Here is a 19,820-nt window from a genome sequence, read left to right on the forward strand (position 1 = left end):
GGAGGGAAGAACAGAGCCACTGCTGAATTATTATCCATTTCTGTCCCAAATCCACTAGCCTGAATCCCTTTTTATGAGGAAATATCAAGTGAGTTTTACCTGTTTCCATAGCTAATGCTTTACGTTGAGGTTTCAAATTAAGTTAGGGGATCCTGATTTACAGCTACCTATAAATTTTCCTGAATTTTTTATCTTACTTTTCTTTTGTCTAGGAATTGGTAAAATTTCACTATGAGAAGCTGCATGTTGGTCAGCAGCATTTCTGTATTATGTATTTCAAAATTCTCAAGAGTGGGAGGAGAGGGAAATGGGCAAGGGGATTCAGCTGGACTCTTTTAAGGTATTTTAATTCTCTTGTAGTCCCTCATAGCTATAAAAACATAAAGGCTTTTGAAATATTTACTATGAAATGTCAAATGAAAAATTAAAATGTGTTGGTCCAAAAATTTCAACCCAGATGCTTTCAACATAATCAGAATAATTTATGCTGCTTATCCTATTGAATATTCTTGTGAGATCACTGTGATTTTGCAAAGATTTCCTGTTTAGATGGAACTACACTTTCTGGGAGAAAATGGTTTCGACAAGGTTTTCCAGTCCTCTCTAAGGAAACTGAAAGGTTATTGCACTGTTACAAGCCATGGAAGATTTATCATGCAAAAGGTAGAAGCAACACAGAAGTCTATTCATAGTTTGACCTCAGCTCTACTTTCTACATGGCAAGTCTCCGTGGGTGTCTTTGCATGAGTCCAACAATGGCTGCAGTGGCTGCACTGGTGGGCTGCACTGTGGACTGGATGATTTCACAATCCAAACTAAAACAACCCATGCAAAGTCTGTTTTCAAGTTTTCTTGCCTTAGTTCAGCTATCCTACTATTAGATTTATACAAAGCTGATCATATAACCAAAGGCCATATCTATGACAGCTGCAGAAAAAAAAAAAAAAAAAAAAAAAAGGAAAAAAAAAAAAAGAGAGAGAGAGAGAGAACAGAATACAACCAAGTTGTTTCTACAAGCAAAATGCCAATAGAATGTGATTCTTCAAGTAGACTTTATTTTGATGTGAATCATCATATGTTCCTTCTCCACTTTTGCTATTTGTAGACAGTAGTAGTGTGTGCAGTAAATTGGATCTACTTAGTGAAGTAAACAGCTTGTTTTCAGACACAGAGGTTATTGTTTCTGAGCCTAAGATTTCTAGATAAAATACTCATATCAAGATCATACATTTCACTTTGGGATTCTTAACATCTGTGAATAACAATTATTTGACAGTTTTTTTTACCTCTTTTGCATGAAATGTGTTCATAAAATCAAAGTTAATACGTAGCTGAGATGTCAAAAAAAAGTTATAATTTCATCTATATTTGTCCATATGGGATAGTATATGTATTATAAATAAAACATGCTTTTGTGAACCTGAACTGAATGTAAACATTAAGTGATCAAATAAAGTAAAAGTCAGACTTAGTCTTTTATTTTCTTATAGTGCAATAATTTAGGATTTCAAATATGTCTCGTAGGAAAAAAAAATGTTACTAATTTTTCCTTCTGCCCTTCAAGCATATTTGATCAAGTACCATGTGCAGTTAAACAGTGAGTTATTGTAAGTCTGCTATTAATCAGGGCAGTATTTGTGGCTGTTGTTAAAAATAAAAAAGTATATTTTTGTCTGTGTCAGAGACGTTATATAAAGACTATAACTAACAAAACAGATAAGAAGCATAATATAGATATATATGTTTTAACATCATTTGTATTGTATTCAATAGTGCCCATGAAATTCAGGAAAATAATGTCTAGTTTGGGGTCTGTTTTGTCCATCTATTAAAAATAAAGGCATTTATTTTATTATCACTCAGCGTCACCAGAGGTTTTATGTCATGGGTGCAGCCCAGTAGAAGTGAGATGAACTTGGCCAAGAGGAATCTGGCCCTGGCCTGGGGGTTCAGTGGGGCTGCAGTTGAGCCTCCCTACAGCCCTGCTCATCTCCTCCTCACTGTCACAACGACGAAGAGCAGAGACCCCTGAGCCCCATGAAATACAGAAATGGGGCTGAAGCCCAACAGGACTCCCTCCCACAGTGTGTACTGGGAGGCATCTTTCTCTTGGAAGTGTTGTACTAGACTACATGAGGATTGACAGGATTGGCAGGGTTGACAAGGAGCACAAATGTGCTATGGGAGCAGGAATGCAAGTACCTAGAAGTTGCAGGTTTAGTTCCACCTTTCATGAGAGTGGAGTGGAGAAAGGATTTGACAATTCTTCACATAGAGGAAGAGCCCTTTGTAGAGGGGCATAAAGTCATCATAGGCATTGAATGTGTTATGAATGCAATTATGTAGAAATCAAAATTTTAGCTGACTAAAAATGAAAGCTCTGCTTTTATCCTCCTACTAAAATCTTGATTTAATGTCCAAAGACACAAATATCTACTGTACACAAAGACACAATAGCTATTGTAATGTTACTTTAATGATATGCCAAATATATGGTGTATTTTATCTCCCAGCTGCTTTACAAAAATATGTGGGCAATACCATCCACCCATGGATGGAAGAAATAAGGAGCACTGGCATGCTTTCAAGGGCAGAGGCACCCACTCATGGAGCAAAGCAGAGCCTATAAATTTCAAACAGTATAGCACAGCTCAGACATTTCTTTGATGCTGCAGGGCTCTGGTCTCCCTCGCAGTTCTGGACCTGAATTCCCACTGGTACCTTTGAAAAAATAAAGGACATGTTAAGGCAAAAGCCCTGATATCTTGTAACTTACATCTCAGAATGAAAGCAATTCCATAATTCTGCTGGGTCAAAAACACAAGAAAAAAAAAATAAGATGTAGTGATGATTGCTTTGGAAGCATTAATGAACTGCTTAGGCACATCACATTGTAGGTAAAATGTCATATGCAGACCAGCTGTGGCCAGAACCACAGCAAAAATTATTACATATTTTCCTATAAAATTCACAAAAGGGAGAGTGGGCATAAAAACAAAGAGTGGAGGAGTAAATGGGTAGAAAAAGAAATTAAGCTCTTTAATATAAGCATTTTTATCAAAGAATATTGAACCATTCACTTTCCACCACAGCCACGCAACAACTGATGACAATTGAATATCGAGCAATTATATGAAATGTACCCTCTCTTTGGAGTATATTTAGTTACCAAGCAGTTTAATATCCACAAAAGGAACTGAAAAGACCACAAGTACTGAGTAGTTTTCCACTTGAAAAGAGTGAATCTGGGTACATCAAAAAACTATTAATTCTTCCTGGATGGGAAAGTACTTCCCACTGGAAAGGTTGAAGAAGAATTACACCAGACGTGGGACAGAGTTATAAGAGGTTTAAAGAAGACATTGTTACAATGTGAAATGATATCCAGAATTGTTGCCAGGCCATTAACGTTGTCTCCAGACTCAAGTCAAAATGTCTCAAGTCAAACATCTCTCTCCCATACAGTCCCCAGGCATGACTAAGGGACTAAACTGCTCCAACGGCTCAAAAGAGCCTTTCCCAATGGACTCTTCACAAGCAGTCATACTTCGGCAAGAGGTTGTTGGCATAGCCTCAAGCCAGATGTGTTCAGTGTCCAGGAACATGCCTGAACACCTTCAGTTTTATGGTGTGGATACGCCTCAGGGAGAAACAACTCAATTCTCCTATCCTGATATGGGCCTCCTTTGGGGTTAAAGGAGAGAAGCTGACACATAAAACATGACTAATCTCACCTAAATACACACATTGCCATGAAACAGATTACAACCTAGAAATACCCATACAGATGTCTAAACATTGGTGATGTGGCCCACTCCTTGTTCCTTGAGGAAGAGGTTGAAGCCATGAATATGATCACACCAAACAGATGTCTCAGGAATTGGTGTGAGGGAGAGGACTTTGAGATGTTTAGTCTTTAGGAACCACTCACAGAAAGAGCATAGGTGTCAGGGCAGTTTACACTTGACTGCCTGGAGCACTGGCTTTCTGCAACAAAGACTACAAAAACAGATGAAGGAAAACATTCATCTAGGAGGCAAGAGTTTTGTTATGGCTGGGAGAGATTTATGCTGTCTCCACTGTCGGTGTTAAAAAATAACAGGTGAAAAACAATGTAAACAACAAGGCCATGGTCTGGAATAAGGCTATACAAAAGAATAAGATAAAGGACAGCAGGGAAGAACAAAAGAATGAAAGAATGAATGAAAGAAGGAACAAAAGAAGGAATGAAAGAACAAACAAAAGAAATTGAATGAACATGCATGAAGTTTAACAAGGCCAAGTGCCGGGTCCTGCACCTGGGGCGCAATAACCCCAAGCAGAGCTACAGGCTGGGAGAGGAATGGTTGGAAAGCTGCCAGGCAGAGAAGGACCTGGGAGTGATGGTGGATAGTCAGCTGAATATGAGCCAGCAGTGTGCTCAGGTGGCCAAGAAGGCCAAAGGCATCCTGGCTTGTATCAGGAACAGCGTGACCAGAAGGGCTAGGGAGGTGATCGTCCCCCTGTACTCAGCTCTGGTGAGGCCGCACCTCGAGTACTGTGTTCAGTTTTGGGCCCCTCGCTACAAGAAGGACATCGAGGTGCTTGAGCGGGTGCAGAGAAGGGCGACGAAGCTGGTGAGGGGCCTGGAGAACAAGTCCTACGAGGAGCAGCTGAGGGAGCTGGGCTTGTTCAGCCTGGAGAAGAGGAGGCTCAGGGGTGACCTTATCGCTCTTTTTAGGTACCTCAAGGGAGGCTGTAGCGAGGTGGGGGTTGGCCTGTTCTCCCACGTGCCTGGTGACAGGACGAGGGGGAATGGGCTTAAGTTGAGCCAGGGGAGTTTTAGGTTAGATGTTAGGAAGAACTTCTTCACTGAAAGGGTTGTGAGGCACTGGAGCAGGCTGCCCAGGGGAGTGGTGGAGTCACCATCCCTGGAAGTCTTCAAAAGACGTTTAGATGTAGAGCTTGGGGATGTGGTTTAGTGGAGGGCTGTTAGCGTTAGGTTGGAGGTTGGACTCGATGACCTTGGGGTCTCTTCCAGCCTAGAAAATTCTGTGATTCTGTGAACAAACTTCTGTGGGTGAGAGAATTGATCAGGTCGACTATTGAACTGAAAGATGAAATAGATTAAATTATCTTTATATACAAAGAGCAATGAAAGAAGATATTTAAGCTGAAAAAATTATGCATTAATTCTAATACAAATGAATATACAGTAGTAAAGAATAAATCTGGAATGGGAATTAGGAACAAGTTCCTCACCAAATGATTGAACTTCTGAAATAGTCTTCTAGTTGGAATATTGTAGATAAAAAACTGAAGTAGTGCCATTGGTAGCCATCCTTCATACCTTCATCCTACATACCTTCATCCTACGTAGCCATGTAAAATGTCAGAAGTCAATCAATTCTTAGCCACTTGTTAGTTCTTTCAAGTATGAGTTTTCTGTGGTTATGACTTGAAACACTAAAATTCGCTTACTTATTTGGAAATGGATGAGGCATATTTTGCCAAAATAACAATAAATTTTACTGCAAGCAAAAGAATCAAATATATCCTGCCAATTTACTAATGGAAGGTAATTGTTATCTGCACATTAATAACTGAGATTAGAGTGCTGCACTGCACTTTGTATTACTCTATTACTCAGCAGTTCACATCCATCAAAATGTTGGACACAATTTTCAGGAGGACTTAAAGGAAAAGATGCCCTCAAAAATGTTAAGGCTTCTTTTTTCTTTTTTTTTTTCTTTTTTTTTTTTTTTCCCTCCTATATACTAGCACTTTTGAAAGTTACCAGAGTGTCTTAATTTGCCTTCTTTCACAATAAAGTTATCACTCCAGTACTGATCAACCACTACTGCTTTCATCCCATGAAGGGCAAGCCTAGTTGCTCAGCATATGAGATGAATGCAAGTATAAGCAATGAGAAAGATTTCTAGACTACAGTTTACATTCTTACACACAAAGCTAATGTGACAGAAATATGACAGATATGTAAACTGATTACCAACAGTAATATAATTGGCCTGTGCTGGTATACCAGAGAGCTATGTAAAATTTAGTATTCTGTGTGACTGTAAAAAAATGTTACAGCAAATAAAGAAACTAATAAGTTCTTCTGCTTTATTCCTGTATCCTGTCCATGAGGAAACCAATATTTGAAGAGATGATGTCCTTTTATACCTGTTGTCTGTTGTGCAGGATATTGGTTAATGTAAAATTATACTTTCAAAACAAAATAGTAACTGCAGATCATTGATAAACTTCAGTAACTAGATGCAAGACACAACCTCAACAGGACAACTGCCATTTCATAAGTTTTAAGTAGGTTATTAAAATGAATTATTCAATATGTATCATAGAATCATTACGGTTGGAAAAGACCTCCAAGATCATCTGGTCCAGCTATCCCCCTACCACCAATATCACCCACTAAACCATGTCTCTAAGCACAATGCATAAAGCTGCAAAGAGCAGTAGGTTCTGGCTTATTACTCCATGATAAAAGGAAAAAAAAATATATATATATATGAATCCTAGTCTAATGGGAGATTATTTTACTCCAAACTTTGTCAAGACAACTGCCAATAAAAGTGTAAATGTCTGGAAAGTCATCTCAAGGTGCCTCCAGATTGTAGGCACAAGATCAGGAATTCTTTCTAGCATCACACAGACATGAAACATGCTGTCCAGCAAGATCAGCTGCACATGTGGAGGCAGAATTTTTAGAAACACTTACTGTGGGAGAAAATGAAAGTAAGATTCAGACCCAAAAATTAAAACTCTAGTCATCCAGTGATCCAGACATCCAGTCATGTTTACTGCCAAGGGTTGATTGGTATTCCTCTACTGCATAAATTAGTATGATATTTGCACACAGCCTGACATTTGTTCTATAGCAGCTATCCATGTAATGACTCCATGTTGAAGGGAAAACAGTCATCCAATTTCAGATTTGAAAAACAACTTTATATTTTCCATCAGCCTAATTTCTGTTTTTCTACTTCTAGTGAAGTATCCTCAAGGATTTCACTTATCAAAATTGCTTATAATGTCATGGAAACTTAGCAGAATAACATAACATTTGAATAAGAAAATAAACAAGATAGATTTTCATAAGAAGCTTATTTTGATGCTAAAAGGGAAAGATGGAAACTTCATTCCTGAGCAGGACCTCTGACAGGATTTCAGTGCTGATATTTTAAGAGTTCATTTTCAGAAAGCTCATTTTACAGAAAGTTTTGAACGTTAGCTCCTGGAGTATTAAATCTGTTTACGCTACTTCAAAGTAGATATACAAACTTAAATCTGGAGCTTTTCAAACAGTTCAGTCTTATGCCCAGTGAACTGAGTACAATGTATGCTTAACTCATCTTGCATGAATGCTTGCATTAAAACTTGGGATACTTGGCAATGCCTTTTTAAAACTAATTTTCATTCATAAGAAGTTTCTATTCAGATACACTATGAGGAAAGTATATGCACCATTGGCAAGGCACAAACAAAAATGAGATAAGTCTTGTAGCCTATATGTTCGAAAAGAAAGGCTTTGTTTGAGGGATTTCCCATGTCATTCACTTTCACCTAATCTAGTAAAGCATTTCAAGTTGCACCCCTCACCCATTTTCCTCTCAACGTTAACTTATGTAGATTTATGTTGCACTACAACAACCTAAGGAATACTGAAAAGGTTTTCAATGGGAGTAGAGAAACTATCAGTAGACAGATATATTTCACAATATTGTCATTTAAAAATGAACACACCAAAAAATGCGGAAGTCTCATAGCAATTACAATATCCACAGTTGTGAGCAGAAATGTCAGGGAAAATAGGCATTTGGCAGTATGACACTGAATGGCATTATCAGGATAATGAGTGTTTCCATTATTCAGTTTTGTAATGAAAGCTAATGGTCCTGCCTCTGCTGTCACTGTATGCCAGAGTAGTCTTAAAAACAAATAGTGGGTATTCAATTAAAGGGGTACAAACTACAATTGAATATTCAAAAATAAAAGTCACATTAGTGAGATTCTTCTTAATCACACAATGATCCATTGTGAGAAATGTTAACAGTGTAGAGCATCTGATTTTCCACCCCATTTGAAATGCATAGGTTGGAATTGTTCTTAATCATGCAGAACACTGAGGGTAATAATTTGCTGTACCAAGACCGCTATTAAAAAAAAATAAAAAAAAAAAATGTTGTGCCTTACTTGCAGTATATGTCTGCAGACCTTAAGCAAAGTGGGAATAATAAGTGGGAATAATGATAGGCACTACCAGTGAATAACCTTGATTCCTAAATCACGGCATTTCCAAAAACAGAAGAGGGACTGAATACATTAGATGTGTTTTTCCTGCACCCCTCTATGGCATGGCTATGTCATAGCCAGTAGTTACCTGTATATAAATATTTTGTATGAATATCTCAACTTCTGGAGAGGTAATAGAGTCTTGCAACAGTCATTAAGACATCAAGTGCACTAAGGACAGAAGATAATGGAAAGGTCAGATCACATATTTATTTGTTCTAACAAATATGTGAATAATGAATAATTTATGAAAATAATGAATATTTGTATCAAACTATTGTACTAGTGTCTTTGTCTAATTTCTATAGCTTATACAATTTCTTCCTCTTGACTTTTACAATTATTGTAAACATCAAATATCTGCTGCTTCACTGTTCTGAAGAACAATATGAAAATGTAGGGAAAATTATTCACATACACCTAAGGAAAAATATATATGTAAAAATATGAAGGATAACATGACAGGACAAGGGCAAGCTAGCTAAGCACACAACTTCTGAGCTTCAGCTTATATTTTTGCTTATAAAAATAAAATAATAATAAAGTCCAGTTTAGTCTATGTGCTTCTCAAGCATCCTGTCTTATATACCTAACAGAAGCCTTGGAACCAGAATGGTAATGGCATTGTCTGCAGTACAAGGGACTGATGGATAGCAGATCCATCCAGAACTGTCTTCCTGGGTATCTTGGTCATTGACACTTCTGCAAAGCAGGTCTTCGATGCCACTGTTCTAGATCAGGCTGGCTGGGCAGCTAGAATGCCTGGCCTAAACTGTTCTTGGGGAAGGGCAAGAGGAATGGACCCAACCCATCTACCTGTCACTCACTTGTTGCCTGGCCAGAAGGAAGTCTGTACATATCTTCTTTTTTTCTTCTGCTTTTCCTTGTCTCACCTATCTTGTTTTGATTTAAGCTCTCAAAGGCAACATCCCTATCTGTCTGCAGTGTGCCTAAGGAGGCCTAAATTTGTCTGGAATACCTGCATACTCTTGTAATATAAATAATAATGGGAGCAATACATACATCCCTAGACCTCTGCTTTGACAGACATTTCCCCTGTATAATATTATTAGCAATACCAACTCAAAAGCTGGGTGTTCTTTGGCTCTCATTTGTTCCGAGTAATGTCTGGCAGCTTTTATATAACCTTGTGAATGCAACGTAGTGTTAACAATTAGACATGCAGAAGAATTTCCTGTAGTAGAGATTTTATAAAGCTGTCACGTTGTCATACAAAGATACCTCCTTCTAGTCAAATACTATATCTGGCACTCAATTAGCAATTGCTAATTTGTTATGATAATGTTTTTGTTCAAAGAAGCATTTCATTTCACATAAACTGCATATCCTTTTTCAAAATTCATGTATTTGATAGGGAAATTAGAAACATCTTAGAGGCTTATAAACTCAGTGTTCTGCGTCTATGCCTGAAATGATCCTCCCTCAAAAGAAATGTGAATCCTGTAGGATTACAGGTAATAAACTTTGTAGTTGTTCATTTCTCCAACCTGTTTTTAAGGTCTGGGTTATTGCTTTTATAATTTATCTGTGCTTTCATTATCTACAACTCAAGGTTTTACTGTCTCATAGATATTTGAGTTCCATTGCTGGCTCTTTCAGAACTGTTCTTTTTTTCAAATAATAAAATGTATTACAAAGCCAATTACTAAAGAAACCCTGAAGTAACAACATGTCTTTGACAGCCTGTCAAACATATGCTGCCAATATCATACATTAATACTAATCCTGTGTTAGAAAACAACCATTCTCTGTATTTGACAGTGCATAACTTTAATGTTAATTGGATTTTTCATATGCATGTAAGTAATTTTCTGAAGGGCTTTAAATTGTAAACTCTTTAAGCCAGGATTTATGTTTATACTTGTCTCCTGTTCTGGGCCAAGTATTATTACAAAAAAATAATTGAACACAATATCATTTTTCACATGGTTCCCAGATTAGTTACCCAATTGGTTAAAATTTAATGTTCTTGTAAACCTTAAGTTTTGTGCATAACTGACAATGTAATCTCAAGAATTTTAATAGTATTGCATATAGAGCAGTAAATTAATTGTACGCATACATATAACCTTGTAAGCACATAAGCTGAGAGAACTTTATTAGAACTCATACATTTTAGGTCATTTTAGGTTGAGTTGAAATGTACAATCTTTGAAATATGTTGACTTATAATAAGAGAACAAAAATGTTTCATTCATAGCCTCAATCTATAGTTCAGTGTCTTCAGCTGGTAGATTTTTTCGTTTATCTAAACAACAATATGTATAAGTGAAAAGTCAAAGGCATTTTCAAAATAACTGTCAGGAATTCCACAGTAAATATACTGTGAGTAAAAATATACACAATTAAAACATATTATTTTATAGTTGCAGTATCCTATTCTTCCAAAACGATACACAGATATTCTTCTTGGAACAAAATCTCCGTGATTATTCGTCTTCACTCTTCTAGACCCAACTGAAGAAGAACTACTTTGCAAGTCAGTCATTTTGAGTGGACATCAAAGTGAAATCAAGAGCGAGAGTGAAATATAAATCACCACCATCAATTCTGATCCTGTTGCAGTTAAAATCTCAAATGCAAGGTCAATGCAGGTGGAAATGAGAAGATTCTGATGCTGAAGGCCTTGCTTTCAATAAATAAAATTCTTGGATGCATATTGGTCTCTTCCCACTATACCTTGAAGAGACTGGCATATTACACTGCTGCCATCAACAGTTCATGAAAGGTTTTGGGGATGGTTAGTTTAATTTTGAAAGTGATTTTTTCAGACCTACTAACATTAACAAGCTCTGCCAAACCCTAACATCTCAGGCAGGCCTAAGATAAGCTTCTTTCTACAAAACAATTAAAAAATAATCCTAAGCAAATCAATGTCGCTTGAAATAGACCAGAATGAAATTAAAACACTTCAGCAATCTTATGTTTAATGAAGATATGAATGTCTACTTGATTAAAGCACTGAATAAAAGTAAACCTATGCTACTGCTCTGTAGCTGCCCTGCAGTGAACAAAGAGGCTTGAAAGCTTTTAGCAACACTAACCTATTCCCTTACAGGTCTGTATGCTAAAGACTACTCTACTGTCAGTATTTATATAGGACAGCAAGACATATAAGTGCATATCACGTTCAAATAACAAAGTAGAGAAATGAGGGAAAGTGGAGTCATGAGGGAAAAAAAAAAAAAAAAAAAAGAAGAAAGAAAACAGCTGCCACAGCCACTTGAGCTCTTCCCAGCCTAAATCTTCAAATTCTTTGCATTAGATCATGAGAAAAATCATTCAGTAGTGCTGTGGGTTTGTTTGCTTGCTTGTTTGCTTTTTTTGTTGTGTTTTTTTTTTTTTTTTTTTTTCTTTCCAGTTTCCAGGCTGGTTAATCCAAGATAGTCTAAACTATGAGAACTTCTCAGCAGACACCAGAAATTGATTGTTAGCTGAAATTGGAATGATATTTAACATTTGATTTCTTTAAGGAACCAAGAAGACCCTCAGAGTTGCTTAGACAATGCCCAGATACCAGTATATGCCACTTAGCTCACACTGAGATACATCACTGATCCAAAAAAAAAAACAAACAAACAAACAAACAAAAAAACTTCAGAAAGAGTCACTAAAATTAGAGAGCAATATGAGAAAGCCCTGTTTCAAAAGACTTACTAGTTAAGCAAAATAAGAAGGACTGAATCCATCAGCTCACCATAGACAGAGAGGCAAAAGCAAGGTGTTACAATTCAAAGAGATGTTTGGATGCACATCTGAAAAACTACAAAACACAGTATTCAGAATGCTTGGTGTTGGGCACTCATTTCTAAGAAGTGTGTTACATCTTAGTAAGTTACATGTTAGTAAGTGTTAAAGGACACTTACTAGTGTCCAGTGTTTGCCTGTTTCAGTTCACTGAGATAGTCTCAGAAATTTGGAAGTACTTATAGTTCAACCTTTGCCTGTTTAAGAGCCCTGCCAAGGACTTATACTATCGTGAGTATTCTTCACCAAAGGGTGAAGACAGTGCTTACCAGGAAGGCATCCTTGTCTTGGTGGAGGAGAAGAGGACACAGGCTCTCCTTAGTTTCCAATTTCTTCTTTCCCCACCAAGCTCTTCATTTTCTCTCCCTCTAACTTCATCTTCTTCTCTTTTTTTCTCCTTCTCTTATCTATTTACACCAACTCCTAACACTCTTTTACATCCAAACCTTATCTATTCCCTCCCTGGGGTGATGTTTAGCATGATTTGGGTGAGGAGTTGAATACTATATACAAGTATGTAGTCAAATATGTTTAGTATGTACTTCTTTAAGCTCCTTGTCATATTCAAGAGCTTGAACTTTAATATTCATTTTACACATAATGAAGAAAAAAGTTTCACTCAGGCACTGTGGTGCTCAAGATTCTCTTCTGCCATCAAAACAGGGCTGTTCCACCAACCTCAGCCTCCCTCCTTCAGCAACATCTCATACCAAGCTTGGAGACAATATTTGTATAAAAGATAAATGAGAACAAGCCATTCAATTTTCATTTCTTCTTTGTCCAAGGCTGGTGCTTATCAGAACAAGTCTGACTGTTCTCCACAGTTCCTTTGTTGGATTAAAAAAAAAAATATATATATATATATATATATATATTTGTGGTACATGCATGAGGTCTTTGTTTTCTGCACTGACAACTCCTGCAGCTTACATTTCCTCATCAACGGATGTCATGAGAGTTACCTTCCTACAGGCCAGTCCTTTAAACACAGCACAGGCAAGCAGTCTAAAACTTTGAGACAGACATTTCAAAGCTAGCTAAAAGTTTCATTCACATCAAGGGAAAACTTGTATTCTCATAACCTTTTTTATTACAGGTCCTGTGTCTGCCTCTTCTGGCACTCTACAAGACTGTGTTTATTGTTCACTTTAAACAGCTGTCCTGTTCTAAGACTGCAGTGTGATGCTATATACAGTAGGGTTTAACAGTTTCTAAAGTGCTTTCGAATTCTTTAACATAAAAAGTCCTGGACACATACTATATTATTAATAATAGGAAGACAGAATGTTCCTTGCATAAACTGTTTTAGTTATCTTCTTCTTGTTGTTTTTAAATTAGCTTTCTGTTTATGTTTCTTAGGAAAATTAATATTCTTCAGCTGGATTATCATCTAGTATGGGAGACTGCACTAATGAGGCAGTTTAAATATCAAAATGTAATATGGCAAGACAGATACAATAGACATTTGTACATCTTGTGCACTAGTTTAAACTGATTGCAGAATTATGTCCAGAATTCCTATTGTAGCCAAAAGCAATTTGGTTTTCTCCTAAAAATAGATTCTTGCTGAAGACTTGTGTTGCAAATATTTTCCAACATGGTTTCTGCTTTCAGTTATTGTATTCTTGGGGTTGGAACTAGATGACCTTCAAGGTCCCTTCCAACCCAAGCCAGTCTATGATTCTCATGGGCTCATTTTTCTAAGCCTCTCCCCACCACTCATTACACCTGCAATTGGTGGGAGATCCACTATTTCAAACAGTGGACTCAGCACACCCTTAGTTTGCAAGAAAACTTCCCAAACACACAATTAAAAGAGTAATTTTGTTAAAGTAGAAAGTGTTTATGTGTCATGAGGAAAAGATTCCTCATGATTATTTCTGTTTGATTTCCAAAGCTGATTCATTAACCATCCATAGGAAGATATGTGTGTTTGGAGTCTAAGCTACTGATTCTACACTGATAGCTGAATGGAGACGTTGCAACAATTTCTGGAGTAGAAGACTTTAAATACAGAATGGCAAACAGACAAATGTCTCCCTGAGGTGCTTTTAAGAAGCAGAAATCTCAATGAGCTCATCACTTATAAAACATGAATACCTGCCTCGGGACAAACAATGTGAATGGTAGAGGAGTCACATGGTTATGTATCTCTTTAGGCTTAACATCCAGCAAAGCTTATCTGGTGATTGCTGCTACACAGCACATCACACACCAAAGCAAGACTAGGCAAGAAAAAGGTTACATTAACTCAGAGTGACATTTTCTTTCCTAGTCATTCCTGTAAAGGATGAGAATGCAAACTCTTCAAAGAAAGTAGGTTTTACAGATAATTATTCTGTTCAGTCTTTAAACACAAACGTGGCGTTCAGAAACCTTCAATGTCTCTGCAGGACCTAAGGAAGTGCACAGTGTTTTATCTGTAAAATGTAATCATTCCCGGACAGAAATACAACCACTAAACCACTGACTTCTATCAGCTCTCAAACCTTATAAATGCATTATATTACCATTCTGGAGTTTGTGTCTGACATGACTTCTCCTGTAGGAAGAACCAGATGTTTTTTTCTTATTGTTTTCTAGCAAGTATTTATAAACCCTTAAACAAACAAAGCTTAAAATATGCACGTGAGTCTCTTTTAAACAACTCACCAACAAGCTGTGACAATGACTGTTTTAGGAGCTGCACTCAATGACAGAAGTTGGACTCAATGATCTTTGCAGGTCCCTTCTGACTCAGGATAGCCTATCATTCTGTGATTCTTTGCTTTAATCTGGAACATTCCAAGTGTCCTCAAGTTTTCCTTGCAAATTGGGTTATCTTCTCAAATGGGCTGTATTTTAAAGGCTTGTTTTGTAAGCATCCTTCTGAACATCTTTCAAAGACCTGGAGAGAGCTTCCTCCAAGGGCCAGTTTAGCCTCAATGACGTAAATTGGTTTTGTTTTGTTTTCTTTTTAATTTCTGCTCAGCAGCACAGGGATTCTATGAGTCACTTACTCCATGAGATGTGCAGGATAGTGCAGGAAGCCTCAGTAATTGTTAAATTGAGATGTGGAGGAAGGAATCTTCTTAATAACTGGACTTTAGGAAGAGAAGACTGTTTTCTACAGAAAGCAGGCAATGGTCTTCGGCCTTCAACACATAGCCCCAGTTGCACATAGCCTGTAGACAAGAGTAAAGAAGGAGGTTTGCGCTTGCCCAACCTGCTATGCATTAAGGAAATAAATGTGATTGCGCAGAACGTATCCTTGACAACTCCTTTTCCGGTGATTGGCATGGTAAAATTTCAGCCTAACTGTACAACTGCCTTTTTGCCCTCTGCAACATCACTTATCTGTGGATAACATAGCAAAGCTCAGGATTCAGAGATCAGAAACCTTTCTCCCTCATTTTTGTGTCTATAAGTGTACTATACATTCTTCAGAAACCTACTAGCCTCCTATGACAGTAAAGGTCCAGTTAGTCATCTTTCTGCTGCTCAGCCTCACTGTGTGATACCTACCTTCCTTGGGGCTGACATCAGCCAAAAAAAGGATTCTTATTACCTTGATAAATTACCATACAGGCAGCATCCCTTATGCACTGTAGGTTCCTACAAGCAAGCAGCCGGTCATCAGCTCCCCAGTGATCAGATCAGCCTGCATTCATGCTAGGTAATACAGGAGCTCTGTATAGATACATACACGTATAGGCTATAGGCTGTAGTTCTGATTAAGAGCCTTGAAAAGAGCTAAAACATACTGTGCTTTTCACAATATTGTTGTATCTTGCATGGTATTATTTCAAACTAGGCTCTGTCTACAAAGAGAATCGAGTCAGATTATTAAAAAAAAAAAAAAAAAAAAAAAAAAAGGAAAGGGAACAATCTACATCAATTTGGCACATGAATACAATTGCATATACATGCATTTCAGGGAAGAAAAAAAAAAAAAAGAACATATTTACATTTTTTATCATAGTGTTTTTGTCTTTATTCCACAAGCTGATTTCTTTGTAACTGCTTGGATTTCCAGCAAGGTTGCATGTAGGTGCATATATTTTTTTAAAACCCATCTTTACTACTCTCTTATTTTCCCAACATTTCAACTATATACTCCAGCTGGAGGCCTGAGCTATCAATGCCTAACAACTGCAGGAGCTGATTTTACATAAACCAGGCAAAAGTCCAGCAAGCAACTCAGAAACAGTTGTCTGGCCAGATTTCACGATCTGCAGGAGCTCACTGTGGCTCTGCTACTTGTATCTCTAGCTTTTGCAGGGCTGAAGGCTGGACTGTAGTACAGGACAGATCAGCTGCGGCTTGTCTCCCTTCATCCTACTTACAGCTAAATGGAATAAACCAGCACAGCAGGAGTAAATGAGCCATAGCAAAATTGATCTTAACCTCCACCCCCCTAATCTGGCAGCCAGGCACTAGGGCAGGAGACAAGATAATTCCCATCAGCTTCAGTGGGTTTTGTAATGCAATTTGACAAATCAAATAGATAGCTCTTATTAACATAACTAAATGAATTATTGCAAATGGGAGAGGTGGACATCGATCTGTCTTCATGTATGTGTTCTTTGGAGGAGGGGAGACTGACTTTAAATTCAAGCTACTGCTGCCTGAGGTAGGAAATCACTGTAATGAATCAGTTCCACAGTTCTGATACCCCCAAACCGCCCATTTAACACCAATATCAATAAAAGAGAAATACGGAAGAGCACTATGGATACAGAGCTACCAATATTCATACCTGGACATTCAAGCAACTGTTCAGGGCCAGATTTTCATAAATATGAATGCCTGTTTTGTTTTTTGCTGGTGATGGAATGGGACTTACAAAAACACATACATGTCATTTATTTTGTTGAATACTATTAAAAGACAAGAATACCCTGACAACATTCATCAGGAATAGCACTTCCTATGTAAACTGCTTAAATAATTCTTCATAGTATATATGGTGCAAATAAGTAGATAGCTTCAACAATGAAAGCTTGTAAGTCCAGCTATCTAAAAACAGGTATATAAATTCAGAGCCAAAAGATATATGAGTATTTATATCATGCTATTACAGCTGTGACACTAGAACATCCAGGTGTCAAACTTAAATACGTGGTTTGAAAACATATTTTCTTATGTCTTCATATTCTCACTAGTTAAGTCTGAGAAAGCCAAAGGGTAAATTCTGTTCTCCATCTCATTATTTGTCTGTATTCAAAGATAAAAGTTCTCACTGTGCAGATGCCAAGCATACCTATGTTGGCTGAAACATAACACAGAAGACACTCCACTAATGGAAATATTAAACAAAATAGTATAAGCAAAATAAAGACTGATTTAGCATGCTGTAAAAAAAAAAAAAAAAAAAAAAAAAAAAAAAAAAAAAAAAGCCTTCTTGGAACCTTGTAAAGTAGGGGACTTCTGGGAAAAGAGATTTAACAACTCTTGGATTCATATACCTATCCCTTGCAAGATAAGACTAACATATCTTGCCAAGTCATTATGCTGAACACCTGAGATTCTCTCTCAAGTGGTTCAGCTAGAATGGCTCAGCTTTATTCATTCTGCAAATTGATTACCTATTGTCTTCTGTCTCCACCCAATAAAATATTTTCCCTGTTCAACTGTGCAAAAAGGTTTATATTTTTTATTGTTATTCTTGCCAGAACAGAGAGATTTAGTTTTGCATTTGTAAGTGTTTCTTTTGATTTGGTTAATTTGGTACCTGGGTGCTTCTGGCAATATTTATAGAATTTATTCAGGATTTTTAAATTATAGTTCTAACATCACGGTGGAATAGTGTTGGTACAGACTTAAAGTATGCAGTGTACAAATGAAATACTAACCTCATAACTATTAGGGAAAAAGTATTTCTGGGAACACAGCATTAGCTTAGATTTCTTCTACTAAAAGTATTTGACTTGTACATCTCATGCATCAATTCTCCATTGTAAGGAAGGCTGTCTCTCCACTAGAACAGAAACCCATGTTCTCATCAGTTTTGAAAATTCTCAACAATTGGAGTGCAACTGAAGATATTCCCCAGCTTTTTACCAAAGTACCCCCTTAAAGGCAGAAGTACCAGCTGCAGGGACAGGGCACATTACAGCTGTCATGAAAGCATGGCCTCTCTGTGCAAAGAGCCCTCCATTGCTTCTGGCAGACTCCATCAGCCTGCAGTTTCAGGTAGTTTCAGTAGGAAGTTGTGTGAAGCACAAGCATCAAATAACTCTGAGAAGAAAACATTTCCCTCTCTCTTCTTGTGCCTTTCTGTATAAGGATATTAGTGACTATTAAATAAAAAAACATTGCATCACAATAGTGGGAAAGAAATCCCAGCTTCTCAAAAGTGGGTCCATGAAATGACCTTTAGGTCTGTCCTAATTCCTTCTTATTTTGCATTTCTGTTACAGGAGTAACAGTTTTGTTAACTAGAGAAAGGTATACAGGTATACAACCTTCTCTCTTTCTCTTTTTTTTTTTTTTTTAACAGAAAAATGTGACAGTTACTTTTGAAACCCCAGCCATCATTTCCAGAATGAGTGATTGATATCTGTTTGTTGATCCAATATATCATGTTATAATGCACTGGGGACTTGAGATTAGTTCTGATTTCATCCCTGCTTTATGTTCTATAAAAATGCTCATTCCCTCAACAACTAGTACTAACAGACCTTCCTAAAATATTGCTGGACAAATTACATGGCCTCCTGAATTTAATTAACTGTTCAAGTCAACATGTCTAAAATTAGTTTCTAAAATGGACTTGGGGCAAATACTGAAGCAGATGAATGACAGTTTTTTTAATGTTCTAAGTTATTGGTGTGCATAGCTAAAATAATCCTTGCTCAGGCTGATGCTTAGGTAGAAGTTCACTAATCCCAGAAGGTAATGGAGGGAAAATAAGGAAACAAAAGAAGCCTGAATGTAGCCTCTGTTTCAGAAAGCATACATAGGCAACATCAGGAGAAGGCTCAATATGCAACACCTATTCTGTCTCAATATGGATCATAGTCTGCTGCTCAACACTGTCAGAAACAGATCTGCCTTTTAAGTGCTCTGCATGTGTGTCTGCATGTCTATGCATGTACGTATATGTATTGGTATGTATTTTAGTCTGGAAGAAAAGAGCTTAGTGGGTCATGTTCAGGTGAAGAAATACTGTTGATAGAACAAATCTATAATGCAAGGAGCCACAGGGAGCTTTGAATGAGACCTGAAGACAAAATTCTCCTTCTTCTTAGGGAGATCAAACAAATTGGTAGAGCAGTCCTCACACTGGCACTGGAGGAGGTTAAAATAACAATGATTCTCTCTTCTCATAAAGTAAATCCCAATATACCAGATAGGCTCAAGTCTCTTGATCCACATAGTTTCCTTGTGTGTTCTTCCTGTCCTCGGGCTACAGGTAAAGTTAGCTTTTCCAAGCATTCCATCTTTCAGATTTAATTAAATAGAAATATATATTTCCTACCTTTTTCTCAACTTCTTGTAATCCCACAATTTCATATCACCTGGGAGACTGAGATCCTGTCATGATAGCTGTAAAACAGTAAGAAGACAGACACATAGAAGCCCTTCTCTTTCTGCCCATTGGTTTCTGTTCCTCCCTGAGCAATATGTTATGGTGTAGAAGTCACACACAGTAGACTTCCACTTCAGGCAAGATTAGACAACAACACATAGTGCCCCTGCCTTCTTGGCAGCATCTCAGGATGACATGGTAGGATATCTCCTGGGACTGGCATGTTGGAATGGAGGGATGCAGG

The sequence above is a fragment of the Aythya fuligula genome, chromosome 1, assembly GCF_009819795.1.
Source record: "Aythya fuligula isolate bAytFul2 chromosome 1, bAytFul2.pri, whole genome shotgun sequence".
Taxonomy (NCBI): Eukaryota; Metazoa; Chordata; class Aves; order Anseriformes; family Anatidae; genus Aythya; species Aythya fuligula.